Raw genomic sequence first — 10,035 nt, 5'->3', positions numbered from 1 at the left:
ATTTTTGCCCATTAAAAAAAATTGAGGTGTTTGCTTTTTCTTATTAATTTATAAAAGTTCTGGATACGAGTTACTTTTCATACATATACTGCAAACATCTTTTGTCAATCTGTTTTGTTTAGGAAATCTTTTCCTATCCTATAGGGTCATGAAGATATTCCTGTCTTTTTCTTTTTCTAGAAGATTTATCATTTTTAGATCTACGATCCATCTCAAATTCATATTTGTATTTGGTATGAGTTAGGTTTTTTTCCCCCCATATGGAAATCCAATTGGGCTAATGCTACTCAATGAAAAGATCATCTTTCCCCCACCGAATTGTAGTACATCTTTACTGTAAATCAGCTAAAGGAATATGTGTTTGTCTCTTTCAGGGCTCCTTATTCTGGCCCATTTGACGGGATTATGCTGTGCCACAGTCTTACTGCCTGTGGATTTATAAAAACTCTTAACATCTGGTGGTGTTAAGTCCCCCAACTTTTTTTTTTTTTTGAGATTGTCCTTACCTATTCTAGGTCCTTTGAATCTCCATATAGATTTTAAAATCAACATGCGTTTCCTCAAAAATACCTGCTGAGATATTGATCTACATTGGGCTTACATTGACTGTACACATCTATTTGGGGAGAATTGATATCTTAACATTAAGTTGGCCAATCAGTGACTATCGTGTAATTCTCCACTTAGACCTTCTTCAGTTTATCTGCAAAGTTCTGTAGTTTTTAGCATAGAGATCTTATACCTCTTTCATTAGATTTACTCATAAATATTAGATGATTTTAATATTATTATAAGTGATATTTAAAGTTTTTCATTTTCTGGTTATTGCTAGCATATAGAAATTCAATCGATTTTTACATGTTGATTATATTCAGCAACCTTACTAAATATACTCATTCTAATAGTTTGCAGATTATTTGGATTTTTCCATATACAACATTGTCATCTGAAATAATACAGTTTGTAAGTTTCCTTTCCAATCATGTTTTATTTTTATTTTTATTGCCTTATTGAAATGACTGGGTCCTGCCATACAATTTGGATAGAAAAGTTAGTGGTGGACATCCTTTTCTCGATCCTATACTTAGGAGAAAAGCATTTTTTTTTTCGTTTATTTATTTTTGGGACAGAGAGAGACAGAGCATGAGTGGGGGAAGGGCAGAGAGAGAGGGAGACACAGAATCAGAAACAGGCTCCAGGCTCTGAGCCATCAGCCCAGAGCCTGACGCGGGGCTCGAACTCACGGACCGCGAGATCGTGACCTGGCTGAAGTCGGACGCTTAACCGACTGCGCCACCCAGGCGCCCCGGGAGAAAAGCATTTAATATTTCACCATTAATGATGATGTTAGGTGTGTGTGTGTGTGTCTGTGTCTGTCTGTCTGCCTGTCTCTGTGTGTATCTGTATGTTTGGCAGATTCCCTTTATCAGATTAAGGAAATTCTATCTGATACTCTTTTCTGAGAGTTTTTGTCATGAAAAGGCACTGAATTTTAATAAATACTTTTCTGTATTGATTTTAGCTCACATCTACAGATGCAGCTTTCAAACGCTGGAAAGTGGTTTGTGACTGATGTCAGGCCAGAGGGTTTCTGAGGGAGCTGGGCCCCTGTGGGGGCTGGATGAGATGGCTGCAGGAGGGCAGGAGTGTGAGGTGCCCTGAAGAGACAAGTCAGTGACATGTGTGATCACCCATCTTAGCCCTGATGGACTCCTGCTCTGCTCGTTCCCAGCAAGCACTTGGGGTCTTTTTCTGAATGGAAACTAGACCCTTTTATAGGACCCTGTGCCAGGCACTATGTGAGGCGTCACGGGGGAACACATGACCCAGGTGCTCCAGGGCCTTCGGGTTTTGCCACATGTCATGTCTTCATGCAGTTCTTAGGAGGAACTAGATTCGGACTAGAACCAGGGGGCCTGTGTCTCTCTCCTTTCTTCCGCAGCATCTCCCTGCCAGACACCAAAGGCTCTTGGGAGCAGCTGGACTGTGTACAAGCGGGGAAAGAGCAACGGAAAATGCATCAGATGATCCCCACCCTCACCCATTTCGTCCCCTGCCTAGTTGTCTTGTGGATATTTGGCCTTCCCAGTGCGGTCTGGGAAGACTTAGAAAGTTTCCTTCCAGAGCCCCAGGAGGCCAAGAACGGGAGCTGCCCCAGGCCATTTCTGTCCCTGGGTCTCCTTTCAAAGGATTTCTGGATAGATGAGAGAGATTGTGGCTTGTGGGCAGTCAGGAGGGAAGGCCTATCGTTTCAGATTTCTGGCTTGGCTCAAAGATTCAAACTCTAATTCTCAGACTAAATGCCTCAGTCCACTGGGAATAAAGGTCTTCCCTTCAAAGAATGATCACCATATTTGTTGCTTCTGCTGCCTTTGCTCAGGTACCTTCTTTCCATGCCAAGTCTCTGTTTCAGCCAAACTCATGTGGAAATTAGGACTCTTTGGGTTGCAAGTGACAGAAACAGATGGCAAACTAGCCTAACCCTTGAACTCTTTTGAAGGAGGTGAAATTTATTGCTTCACAGATCTGAAAAGTCTAGGGTGGAAATCCAGGTGCTCAAACACTGTCGTGAGGAATGGGACTGTCTCCATTTTTGGCTCTGGTTTCTGCTGCACAGGCTTTATTCTCAGGCAAACTCTTCCTTTACAATGGCAAAGAAGATCCGGCAGACATCCTCCCAGCTTGGTAACTACAGTGGAAATACAACACCCTTTTTCAGTAGATGAGGCAAAAATACCAGGAAAGGCTCTCATTGGCCCAGGTTAATTCACACACCCATATTGAGAATCAGCCCCACTGGAAACACATGGTCTGAGAATGGGGGAAAGGTGGATCCTGAGAGGAAAAAACGTTTTTCAACTAGAATTAAATGTGCCAGGCAGGCAAAATCACTCAGCACCACCTCCTCCAGCTGCCCCTGCCCACATCCATGCCTTTGTTCACATATTTCCCTTTCTGGAATGTTGTCCTCCTTCCTCAGCTTAATGTCCCTTCCTCCAATCCTCACCTCCCCTGGAAACCTTCCCCAGCCTTCCAGCCCACACAGATCTCCCCCTTCTTTGAACTCCCTGTGTGCCAGTGGTCTATATGTTTGATTTTACTTTAAAGCAAATATAGCTCGATTGCTTTCTTCTGATTATATCATACGAATACTTGTTCCCCAGGCAAATCAAAATACAGAGATGAAATCCCATTACCCACAGAGGCTTCTCAGGGGAGGTGACGCTGTGCCCAGGTCTGAGGTTTGAGTAGAAGTGAGGCAGGCGTGGATGGAACAGAGCCAGGGGTGTTTCGGGGTCGGGAGCCAGCCCAGGCAAAGTCTCCAGGTATGAGGAAGTGACAGCAGCTCGGCGGGCAGGAGTGGAGTGGAGAGGTTTAGAGAGGAGACTGGCACATGGGGGCCACGGCAAGGAGGTGGCTTTTATTCTACATGAGGTGGGAAGCTGCTGGGGAATTTTGATCGGGAGGCAGGTGTTAATCAGAGAGAGCTTTCTTGGCTATGGCATGGAGAAGGCAGTGCGACAAGTTTGTACTTGGGAGGCCAATGTGGTCACCCAGGCTAGAGATGATGCTGGTTCTGCCCAGGGTGGTAGCTGTGGAGAGGGAGAGAAGTGGGTGGATTGGGGTAGGGGAGAGGGTTGAGTAATTTCTAGGTTTCTGGCTTGAGCAGCTATGTGAATGGGGTTCATTTACTGCCATGGGGAAGATGGGAAGGTAACATTCTCTCTAAATGGACACCCAAAGTAGATTTATACTCACACTTTAAATAAGTTGCATGGAATTGCTTTGATTAGTGTTTTTTTTTTTTTCTCAACTGAGCATCTTTTCCATATCAATAATATTTCTTTATAGCATCCTTGGCAATGCCTGCATATTATACCATATGATGTACTATAGTTCTTTTAAAGTCATCCAGGGAGGGACACTTAAATTGTCTCTGTACTGCCCGTTTAGAACTTGATTAGCCATCAAATTGCTTTGTTTCTCAAGTCATCTGTCCCTTTACCTCACCTGCAACTTTCCCAGGTCCAGGCACCCTCTCTCTGCTCCTTCCTTCTGTGTCTGGCGTTTTGGCCACTAGATGGTGGTATAGATGCATAATATCTCCCCGTGGATCTTGCGCACTCCCGTCTCTGTGCTGGGAGCTCAGGAGAAGGGCACCCAGCCTCCAAACATGAGCAGTGGCTTCTGAAATGTGGTATAGAAATTGCTGATGGTGCCTGATATGGTTCGAGGGGGTGCCAGGACCTACATTACCAAAGCTTATTTGGTATGTTTTTGGGGAAATAGTAGTTTGTCCCTCAAATTCACGATTTCACAGATATTGTTATTATTTAGAATGAGGTTAAGTTAAAAGGAAACATTTTTAAATTTAAGTTTTAAATTTGAAGAAAATTCGTACTGTAGGTGGCACATGGATAAATCACTGGCTTCATTACAAATCATGGGTCTGGATGAGAAAGTACAATGGATTCATAAAAGCTTAGAATGATTGAATTTTAAAGCTTAGACCCTAAAGAACATCAAATCTTAAACTCTTGGAGCTCTGGAAGTTGAGTCTTTGAGCCGCGGTGTCTTTGATTGTATTTTCAAAAGTACCGTGGAAAGACAACATTTAATAAAACAATCATACAATTCTTAGAATCCATGAGAACTTGGGATCCTAGTGTCTTAGAAGTTAGGCTTAAGGGATCTTCGACTCCCAGAGCACGAGTGTGAAGAGGTCTCCTCTTTGGCAGAGGGGGAAATGGCAGCCCAAAAAAGAGAGACTAGTGACTTGCAGGAAGCCGTGACAAATGGTGGCCCTCAAGGCTCTCACCTTCTTACTCCCGCCTTTGTCTCTCCCTTCCCTGGCGACCTGAGATCTTCCTCTGCCCTGTGACGCTCAGGGCTTCCCATGGTGGGGCCCCACCCAGCCATTTTCAACCAGCGCTTTCTTTTCTCTTTATCAACACTTACTTACTCATCCCAGGAGTCCCTTGTCTATGCTAGCTAATCTGATGGGTTCATTAATCCATATCACTTCAGATTACCTGGCAAGGGACTAATTTATGCACACACGTGTCCTTCCTCACAAGTATCATGTGCCTCCTGAAGACTGTTGCAATCTCAGGGGTGGTGCTGATGGTGGAATCTGAAGCAGTATGGCCAGCCAGAGAGAACAGTTTCTTGAGGGTCTGGTGTCTTTGGGTGTCCTTCAAGTCATCACCCACTTCAAGCCTCAAGTTTTGCTCTACATTCCCACCCAAGAATGAAGAGACTGGATTTGGGACCGCAGATTGGACACCCAGGGAAAACTCCTTGCTGTTATGTCCTTCATGATCTTACTGCTCAGCGACTCAATTGGAGATCACACTTATTGGCTCCCAGAGTCCTGAACCTTTATAAATCCTTCCCATCTTTCAAGAGTCAGCTCAGGTGTCACCTCCTCTGGGAAGCCTTCCAGGATTATTCTCCCCATAGAGCTGAACATCTTCCAAGGGCTTCATATTGGGTTATCTCTCAGCTAAACACTCCAGACTGTGTTCACATTAATCCCCATGGAGTGATTGTTCCCCAATGCCCTTCTAATGTTTTAGAATTATAACCCACACTTTACCAACTCAAAGGTCCATAGGGGTCAGTTCAAAATGCTGGGGACTGCAGAAAACACAAGATTTACCAGAGTGATTTTTTCCTCACCCCAGCTAGTGAGGCCATCTGGGAATGAAGGCCCAATGTTACCAAATTTTATGTTTTTTAAAGTAAAATCTATCAATTAAAAATGTTGATAATAGGGGCGCCTGGGTGGCGCAGTCGGTTAAGCGTCCGACTTCAGCCAGGTCACGATCTCGCGGTCCGTGAGTTCGAGCCCTGCATCAGGCTCTGGGCTGATGGCTCAGAGCCTGGAGCCTGTTTCCGATTCTGTGTCTCCCTCTCTCTCTGCCCCTCCCCCGTTCATGCTCTGTCTCTCTCTGTCCCAAAAATAAATAAACGTTGAAAAAAAAAATTTTTTTTAAATGTTGATAATAAAGTTAGAGCATCTTGAAGCCACATTATTGAAGGCATGTTGCAGAAGTCACATGTGTCAGTTTTAAAGCATGACTCTCAAATTCTTTGACACTTCTTCCATCAAGACACAAGGTGTAACACAGACCCTCCTTCTCTTTGAATTTGGACACTTTACTTGTTTGACCAGTAGAGTAAGGCAGAAGTGACACTGTGCCACTTTCTGGGACACTGGCTCTTGGAACCCAGACACTCTGCCCTGAGGAAGTCCAAGCAGCCCATGAAGAGGCCCCTAAGACCCCACCCTCATTCCTAGCTGAGCTCAACAGCCATGTGTATGTCATCTTGGAAATGGATCTTCCAGTTGAGTGGTCCCAGCTGACACCACAAGCTGGACACCACAGAGACCAGCTTTCCCCTCTAAGCCCTGCTGGAATTGCAGATTCATGAGCAAAATAGCTTTTTTTAAAGCTACTTAGTGTTGGGGTTGTTTGTTATGTAGCAATAGATAACTGGAACATGGAGGGAACTGGGTTCAAGCCCTGGCTCCCTTGGTCACCAACTCTAGGATGTCAGATCTTTTTCCTCCTTGCATCTCACTTTCCTCATTTAAGAAGTGAGGCTTTGGTCTACCCTCAAGCGTTAGTGAAACATGAATCCCTCATGTGCAGCTGTGGGGCTACAGAGTAGCATCACCACCCCAGGACGCAGAAGGGCATCGCCTAGGGAAGCCAAGGTGCTCAGACCCTGCGCCCAGCCATCGCGCCCCTGGATCAACATTTGCGTGCAGGACAGCTGATCTGTGAGGGCAAACTATTGGAAACAGCCTAGCCTTCCATCAGTAGGAGAAGGGCTCATGAACTGCCGTTTATTTAGACACTGTTAGTGAATGGATTCGAGCTCTGTGGAACAGGGCAGAACAACCTTGCTAACTTGAGGCTAAGTCAAAACCACAAGTTGCAGGGTGTCTCACAGGATAGCCCCATTTATATAAAGTTTGATAGTAAGCAGACACGGGTAATGTTTACGGATGCAGATGTATGTGTGAAAGCAAATGAGGGAAGGATACACTCCAGATTCAGGGGGTGATTTCTCATGGGAGGGAGGAAGAGAAGTGCATCTGTGAGGGGTACCTGAGGGCTCCTACTGTATCCCTAATGTGATCTTTGAAGACGGAGGAGGAGCGGGAGGAAGAAGAGGAGCAAGAGCCAACACGCTAGAATTTATGACGAGGAATCCGTGGGCATTTGCTACATTATTTTCTGCACTTTTCTGTATGTTGGAAGTATTCCATAATTTAAAAGAGCAGTATTCATAATGAAGGGCTGAGGTCGATGATGAATGAAGGCTCTTCCAATTCTCTGAGTCACTCAGGAGCTTATGGCAGTCATGGATGGGACGTCTGTGTCCCCCACTCTGTCCCGCATGCATTGGCTCTGTATTACATCTCCCAACCCTAGAACTGAGTAACTAGTAGGGGATTCCGACCATGGCTACTTCTAGGGTGTGAGTGTGTGAGTGGGAGTGTGTTTACGTGCCCCAGGGAGTTTCTGGTCCTTCCACCCACCTCCCAGTCACGAGCCCCACCCCCCTTCCCTCTGCATATTCCCAGGGCCATGCAAGAAACTGCCCATGTGACAACACTGGTTCAGTGGACTGAGGAGCCTGGATCCCTGTGTGGTTCCCCTGGCTCCCTTGCCTAGTTGCTGTGTGACCTTGGCTTTTGGATTCCTCATTTGCAAAGTATGTATACGGCCATAATTCTCAAGTTTCCTTCTGGGCTCTGGCATCCTACTAATCTCTAAGCCCTAGACAGCCACCCCCACCAATGAGATACTGATATAACAATTGCAGCCACTGTTTATTGAGCACCTGATATGTGGTTATCTCACTGAATCCCTATGATGGACCTCTGACAGCTCTGACAGATGAGGAAGCTGAAGGTCAAAGAGGCCATGTATCTCTCCCAGGAAATGTCCTGGAGATGCAGTGGAACTGGGGCCTTTAGGAGTGAAGAACAGAGGGCTGCCTTTGCACTGGCCTCTGCCCACCCAGCCTTCCAGTCACCCTGACCACAGTTCCTCCCACTCAGCCCCCAGGCTCCGGATCCCCACTAATACCTGAATCCTCCTCCAGGAACGTTTGGCTGGATAGGGCTCTGGCCAGATGCACTCTGGCTGGCCAGGAGAACTAGGAGCAAGGCCTGGGGAGGCTGGGGGCGGCCAGTGGAGGCCCTGAGTTCCCACACATGCCAGACCCCTCAACTGCCGGTAATCTTGCTTCAGAGGTAGGGACACTGAGTGGAAGAGGCTGCATGCTGCACAAACTACCTCGCCCATTTCCTCCCCTGTAACATGACAGTACAGCTCACATCCATCTGTTCCATACCAGGAGCCAGCACCCCTATGGGAATCTTGTCCATAGTAATTAACTTCATCCTCTCAGCGTTCCTACCAGTCAGTTCTCTATGGTTACCCCCATTTTACAGATGAGCAACTTGAGGCACAGAGAGGTTAGGTAACCTCCACAGACCATACATCCAGGGAACTACAGAGGCAGAATTTAATTCCAAGAATTCTGGCCTGGAGTCCACACCCTAAGTTACATGATACAGCCCTGTCCTAACAGCAGCCTGGCTGGAAAGGCCGGACTCTGACCATTCTCCTGATGCAGATGAAGAGGCTGAGGCTGAGAGTTTCTGCTCAAGGCTCAAGTTTCATTGCTGGTCATGAATGGAGTCTGGACAGGAAGCCCAGCTAGCCCAGCTACTAAAAGGGTGTGGGGGAAGAGAAGGAGCAGCCAGAGGGCAGGGGTACTGGGGTAAAGGAGTGGTTCTGTCCTCTGGGGGAGCCCTCCCTCACTGCAGTGCTCCCCAGGTCCTCCTACCTGCCATCCCCACTCCCTCCACACAAGTAGAGAGAGCCTGGAGGTGATAGCTAACCTGGGACGAGGCTGAGAAATCTGCTTTGTAAGACCACTGCTCCCCGTAGGGTCCTACTTCAATATCCCAGCTCTTGCCTTGGCAGCCACTTTAAGGCAGAGTATCCCAGAAGAGAGAGAACTCAAATCCTGACCTCACCATTTGCTGGCCGTGTGACCTTAGGCAAACTGCCTGGCCTCTCTGAGCCCTAGTTTGCTCCTTCATGAAGTAGAACTGACCTCTCTGAGTCACTGGGCCCAGCAGAAAGCCTTTTGAGATTGTCAGGGAAACAGCTGGCTAGATGGGGCTTTGCCTTATCTCAGCTGAGGCTGTAAAGCTGAGAATAACAGGGGACAAGCACCCCCACATTCTAAGGAGAGGTGGGAGAGAACATTTTATAAAGTGGGCCATCCTCCACCTACAGTCTCAGATCAAGGAGAGAGCTTGGAAGAGTCAGGTTGGAGGGAGCAAGTTGGAGCATCCCCCATCTCACACCAAGCTGGGCAACATCCCCTGGTTTCAGGATCTCCAGGGGACCAGGGGAGTGCATGGGTAGACATCTCCAGGAGAACATGACCAGTTCCCCCCTGGTGCATGAGGGGAACAAGGCTGGGTACGAGCCCCTGCCGAGACCAGTCCAAAGGGATCCAAAGTCTACCAGCACAGACAGAGTAGAGAGAGGCAGTTTGTAGGCAGATGGGTTAAGAGGGGGTGGGAATATGACTATGCTGGGTTTATCTTCAGGGACCCATCCAAAGAGAATTGGGATGAAGGGACATTAGTAGAAGTGGATTGTGTGGGGAGTCCAATAAAGGCAGGTGGCAAGGGGCCTCAGGAGTGCCCATGCCAGGGTGGGGTGGGAGTTCCTAAGAACACACAAAGCACCCCTGAGAGTGAACACTGATGTAGAGGCGGCTGTCCCAGAGAGAGCCAGATGCCAGATGACAGCAGCACTGGCCAACGGGCCCTTTCTGCCCCCTTTCTGGTGTGTGGGGGGGTGCCTACCTGCCCCCAAGGTGGGCACACCCCACCTACAAGGAGCCAGGTGGCCTCCAGGACTCACCATCAGGCCCCACCCAGCTGGGCAGTGACACAGGTCTCCATTTGGATACAAACTCTAAATGCTG

Source organism: Leopardus geoffroyi, chromosome A2 (assembly GCF_018350155.1).
Source record: "Leopardus geoffroyi isolate Oge1 chromosome A2, O.geoffroyi_Oge1_pat1.0, whole genome shotgun sequence".
NCBI classification, from domain to species: Eukaryota; Metazoa; Chordata; class Mammalia; order Carnivora; family Felidae; genus Leopardus; species Leopardus geoffroyi.
Note: the sequence above shows the minus strand (reverse complement) of the source record.